Source organism: Otolemur garnettii, unplaced genomic scaffold, assembly GCF_000181295.1.
Source record: "Otolemur garnettii isolate 467f Iridium unplaced genomic scaffold, OtoGar3 scaffold00245, whole genome shotgun sequence".
NCBI lineage: Eukaryota > Metazoa > Chordata > Mammalia > Primates > Galagidae > Otolemur > Otolemur garnettii.
The window spans coordinates 698,631-704,036 of NW_003852640.1; the positions used below are offsets into that span (position 1 = coordinate 698,631).

The 5,406-nt window shown below is 57.0% G+C and overlaps 1 protein-coding gene across 7 annotated transcripts in view; it reads right to left on the minus strand.

The window, feature by feature from the left end:
* Positions 1-2,720, minus strand: part of MROH1 (maestro heat like repeat family member 1) — a 70,035-nt gene extending 67,315 nt beyond the window's left edge. For 4 of the 7 annotated variants that reach the window (XM_012813090.2, XM_023508367.1, XM_023508368.1 and 1 more), the window contains exon 1: positions 2,313-2,720. The gene's annotated coding sequence lies outside the window, so the exon portion shown is untranslated. The other 3 variants (XM_023508374.1, XM_023508370.1, XM_023508372.1) reach the window with 3 other exon arrangements.
* Positions 2,721-5,406: the final 2,686 nt, after the last annotated feature.

Consider the following 5,406-nt stretch of genomic DNA (forward strand, 5'->3'; position numbering starts at 1 on the left):
ATAAACAAAACAATCATAGGCGTCTCAGAAGAAACAGCTGACAGCCATGTGGAGACTGTGCCAACCACCCTTAAGATTGGCAGATGCCTTCTGCTGCCTTCCTAGACCTAAAAGTGGTGCAGTATCTGGTACTGGGGCCACAAGGCCAACTTTTCCTGTGCACACTTACTGCACAGCCATCACAGGTGTGGAGACTCCCTGTGGTCCATTCCACCAACCTACCCATGGTCCTGGTCAGTGATAACCAGTACCTGTGGTCACAGGCTATGTGACAGAAGTGTCACAAGTGTCACACACAGCCCACTCAGATACGGTAAGGACAGGGGCTGTCTTGGGTGCTGGGTGCTGGCAGAGCCCAGGGAGAGGCCACTATAAGCCTGAATGATCATATCTATCTACAGACATCCTTACACTAACACACAGACATTTATGTGTGTAGATGTTAGAAAAAACACAAATGCCAATTAGGGATCTGATTAAATTAACCACCACCAAAACCTAATTCAAGAAGGTGGCAGACAGGGTTCATGGGGTTTTCTCTACCCACACAGTGCACATTTTTGTGTGAGTGAAGATACTGCTTCCTCTTCATTCCATCACATTTAGTAAATACCTTCCAGTCACACCTTAGGCCCAGAGTCCCTACTTTGAGGCACCCTTCAGTCACTAAAAGAGGCACAAAAGTATTACAGCTGCCACACCCAGGGCCACAGCACTGAGTCTGAAGGGGATTAGATGGGGGTATTGGAAGTGTGTCAGCACAACTGCTGAGCCCAGAGGTGACGAGCCAGCCTGCAGTCAGGGTTGTTTGGGGAGACCGGAAGGTTATGAAATGCCCTTCCCTGTGGACAGGGAGCCACAGAATCAACTTCCAGAGTCCCCAAAAAGAACCTGGGCTGAAAAATAGCTGGGCGTTGTGGTGGGCACCTGTAATCCCAGCTACTCAGAAGGCTGAGGCAAGAGAATCCCTGGAGCCCAGGAGTCTGAGGTTGCTGTGAGCTATGACCCCATGGCACTCTTCCGGGGGACAACAAAGTGAGAGTCTGTATCAAAAAAGAAAAAAAGAAAAAAAGAACCTGGGCTGGTGCCCAGGGAAATGCACTTCTGCAGCACCCTGCTCATGGTCCACTGAGCCTAATTCATATATAGGAGCCATGCTGAGCTGTGTCACTGGGCACATAAAAACCCCTGAAGCCAGGTGGCCCCTCCAGCTCAGAGAAGAAAGCACATTTCTCATAATGTCCAGCAGCCACTATCTTCTGAGCACTGGCCAAGAGCTCACCAGGACCAGGAGAGCTTTTCCAGGTGCTCCCACCCTGGGGAGATAGGCCATCTCTGACTCAAGTTGCTCAGCTCTGGGACAGGGGGTTTTGAGATAGGGACACTGATCACAGTCAGCAGCACCTGGCTTCTGATGTGGGCTTTGTGGATGCTGGGAAAAACAACCAAGCATAGACACTGGCTTCCTGGGACAGGAGAAACCGGAGCAAGCATGGCATGCCCAGGCCCCACCTCTGAGTCTCGGGGCCCCCTCAGCAACTGGCAGTCATAGGTAAGAGTGGGGAAAACAGCACTAGCGTGCAGAACTGAAGAAGCCACAAGCTAAGAAAGGCAGCTCAACCTCAGGTCCTTCCACTCTGATGGCACAGAGAGGCTGGACATGTCTACTCACAAGGGCCAAGACAGCCCCAAACCTGAGCATGTGATCCTGCTGACACAGTGGTCAGGCCCACAGGACACCCAGATGGCATATGCAACCACGTCATAGGCACGTGCCGCTGTTAACACATCCCACAAGCCAGGATGCTCAGGTGTCCCCAGCCCTGGCCTCCTAGAATCTCCATTCGGACAGTCATCACCACTTAAACCCACCAGCTCTAAAACTCAACTCATCATCTCCAGCCCTGACCTGCCACCAGCCCGCACTGCACCTCTTTCCCACATCCTGGTGCCCCGGCTGTCTGAGGCAGCAATCAGCATCTCCCTCCGCACACCCTGCAGCCCGCCAGCACACCCTCCATCGTGGTGCCCGCCTCCAGGACCATCCCCTCAAAATGCCCTCAAAGCCAGCTCCCCCACCCCCAACTAACCCCACCCAACTGGTGCCCAGCTGACCTTCCAGGCCCCAGCGCCTGCTCCCCATAAGGAAAGCCCTGCCTCCTGCACATGTCGTGTCCCCTCCTCACCTAAACCTCTGTAGAGCCCCCTGCGCCCACCGAGCAGCGCGTTCCAACCCCAACACTGCACGGCAGCTGCACTCACGCTGAAGGAAACTCAGAACCCAAAGCAGCGGGCCCTTCCGGCTTTGTCACCTGCACTTCTGACCAGTAATCCTCGTGACCCTGGACAGCCTCCTGAACGTCAAAGAGAGCGCAGAAGCAGCGGCCCCGCGCGCACCAGCTTTGGGACTCTCGGGGTTTGAGCTCAGCTTCCCCAGAGAGGCTGCTAGGCGGTCGCGCACCCCAGGGACCAGGGCGCTCACGGGGCGGAGGACAGGCCAGGCTCTGGGAACCGCGCACAAGCGCCGAAGAGGGACGCAAGCCGCGGAGCTCCAGGGTCTCCCTTCCGGGTGGTGACGCAGCGCAGCCGGCTCCGCAGGGCGCCTCGACGGGGGCGGGGGCGGGCCTCGGTCACCGCGACGCCCACGACTCCCCGGACGCCCGCCCGCCGACCTTGGGAGGCGTCCCCTGACTCCGCTTGCGGCGCAGCGCGGCCGAGGGGGCGGCCCCTGGGTCCTCCCGCCCAGGCCTCAGTGCAGCGCGCTCGCGAAGGCGCGTCCACGCCCGCCGTTTACCTGAGGAGGGGCAGCCACGCCCATCCGGCGCAGCGCTCCCGCCTGGCGCGGCCCCGAGTGGGCGGAGCCGAGCGCGCCGAGCGCGCCGAGCCCGCCCCCGCCTCCTGCAGGCCTACTGCAGCCCTGCGCGCGACACTCCGGTCACGCCCCTAAGTGGTCTCTCCGGTTGTCTGTCGTAGGCGTTTCCCTCTCGCTGGTTCCTCCCGCCCACGACCGGGTCCCGAGAAAGTAAAGAGTGCGCAGATTCCGTCTCCTGGTCTACCCGGGCCTTGGCTGTTGGGCGCGAGCGCGGCGGGCCACTGCGCAGGCGCTGTCCCTGGCTCCGCGGCCGCTTAACACACTCGCGCCCCTGGAGATTCCCGCACTCAGACACCACCCCCAACTCCCGAAGGACTTGAGGTCGGCGTGTCTTTGAGCCCCAGAGCGCACGGAGCAAGCGGGCTCCTTGGCTCACACAAACCTGTCCAGGGGCACAAGTCAGGTGCGCCTGACAGATCGGGCACCCAGCGCCGGGACTTTACAATCTGGAGAGAGGCGGTGATGAGCACATTACAGCTCACAGGAGGCGCTGGGAAGGTCCGGACAGCACAGCCAGGAAGCTGTCCCCAGACCAGTTAGACTGGAGGGACCAACTGTGCCAAGGAAGCAGGCAGGCAGCCTCTTTCAAGCTCGTACCTGGACGCCTCTGGGCCACTGCTCTGTCCCCTCCCTGGCCTCAACTGGACTTCCAGACACAGTAACCATCTCTCCACTCCCCAACATACAAGTTGCCCAAAGCGTCACAACTTCATTTTTCTTTTATTACGTTATTAATGCCAATCTGGCTGCCAAAGCAGTAAAAACTTCTTAAGGGAAAGGCCAGAGTCTCTTCTGCTCCCAAGAGCTCAGCACAAAGCCCTGCACAAGGCATTGCCCACCAGCTCTGTGGATGAATTAGAGGCCACAAAAAATCACTAAGGCTTTGCAGAAGGAAGGTGGACAAAGTCATTGATCGCTGGCACCCCGCTGTCCTTGCTTAGGGTATCATCCTGGCTTCCAGCTGGGAGGGGAAGGGCAAAGCTGGGGGTACAGTTTCCTGAGCTTGGTAGCAGCAGCTCCTGTGGCCAGGATCACCTGCCTCCAGCTGCAAAGACACTGCTCCTGCAGCCACCCACCTTCCCAGGGCTTCACCTGTGGCTTGTGCCTCTCCAGACCTTCTAATGCTGAGGAATTAACCCCCCTCTGCTAGAGCAGTTCTCTTCCTAACCCCCAGGTAACCCACAAACCGTTTGTTCTTATTTCTATATTCCAGGAAATCTGCCAGACAAGAGCTATGGGTGAGCAAGAGAATATCACAGCCTTACTCTCAGGAGGCCCACAGCCCAGCCCAGCAGGGGTGAGAAACTGCCTCATCAGTAGAAACCAGCCTTTTTTTTTTTTTTTTTTTTTGAGACAGAGTCTCACTATGTTGCCCTCGGTAGAGTACTGTGGCATCATAGCTCACAGCAACCTCAAATTCTTGGGCTTAAGCAATTCTCTTGCCTCAGCCTCCCAAGTAGCTGGAACTACAGGGGCCCACCACAACACCTGGCTATTTTTGGTTATAATTGTCATTGTTATTTAGCAGGCCTGGGCAGGGCTTGAACCCACTAGCCTCAGTGTGTGTGGCTGGTGCCCTACTCATTGAGTGGACAGGTGCTGAGCTGTGAAAGCCAGCAGCACCAATGACCAAAGGGCAGGAGAATTAAAGTCCCTGGCCCTCATGGACATTCCCAGGACAACTGCCCATCAGACAACTCACCCTCCAGGCCCTCCCTCACTGTGCTGTCCAGCTCACAGCAGAGACCACACATTTGGGCCTGGGCTCAGCCACCACTGGGCCTGAGTTTCATCATCTATTGTAGAACCATGGGTGTGAACTGTCCATGGATGTGCACATCGGTGTGTTCTTTGAGCAGCAGGACTGTTGCAGGTGGGAGCTATAGCTAGTGTGGCTGCTCAGAAGGGCACCTCGCCCACAGCCAGTGCTCAGTAGATGTCAGCTGCTACTCCTGACAGCTGGTGTTCTCCGAGGGCTCCAGGGACTTGGAGGAAGGAGGGGGGCTGTTGGCTCTGTCTCTTGGTGCTATAAGATATGAGGTGGGCCCAGGCCCAGGGTCCTTGTGTGCCCCAGGGTGTGTGACTGAGTCAGCACAGAGCTCTATGTGGGAGGCTCCCTGCCTGCCCTTCAGCTCAGCCTGCAGTGGACGCCTTGGTGCTGTTCAGAAGACAAGGGGGCTTGAAATAGTAGCGGACATGTACTGTATCCTTTTCCCCTTCCTAATGCCCTGGAAAGCTCACGCTCCTGCCATCACCCCTGCCCTGTACCACTTTCATTCAAGGCCTTTTATGTTCCAACCACATCCAGAGTGGTCCAGAGGACTCACTCTGGCTCTCGCCCTTGAAGTGGGTCTTCATCCATAGAAAGTGGGCCCAATGCAGGATAGGGCTGTTTTCTTTTCTTTCTTTTTGAGACGGAGCCTCAAGCTATCCCCCTGGGCAGAGTGCCATGGCATCACAGCTCACAGCAACCTCCAAATCCTGGGCTCAAGCGAGTCTCCTGCCTCAGCCTCCCAAGTAGCTGGGACTACAGG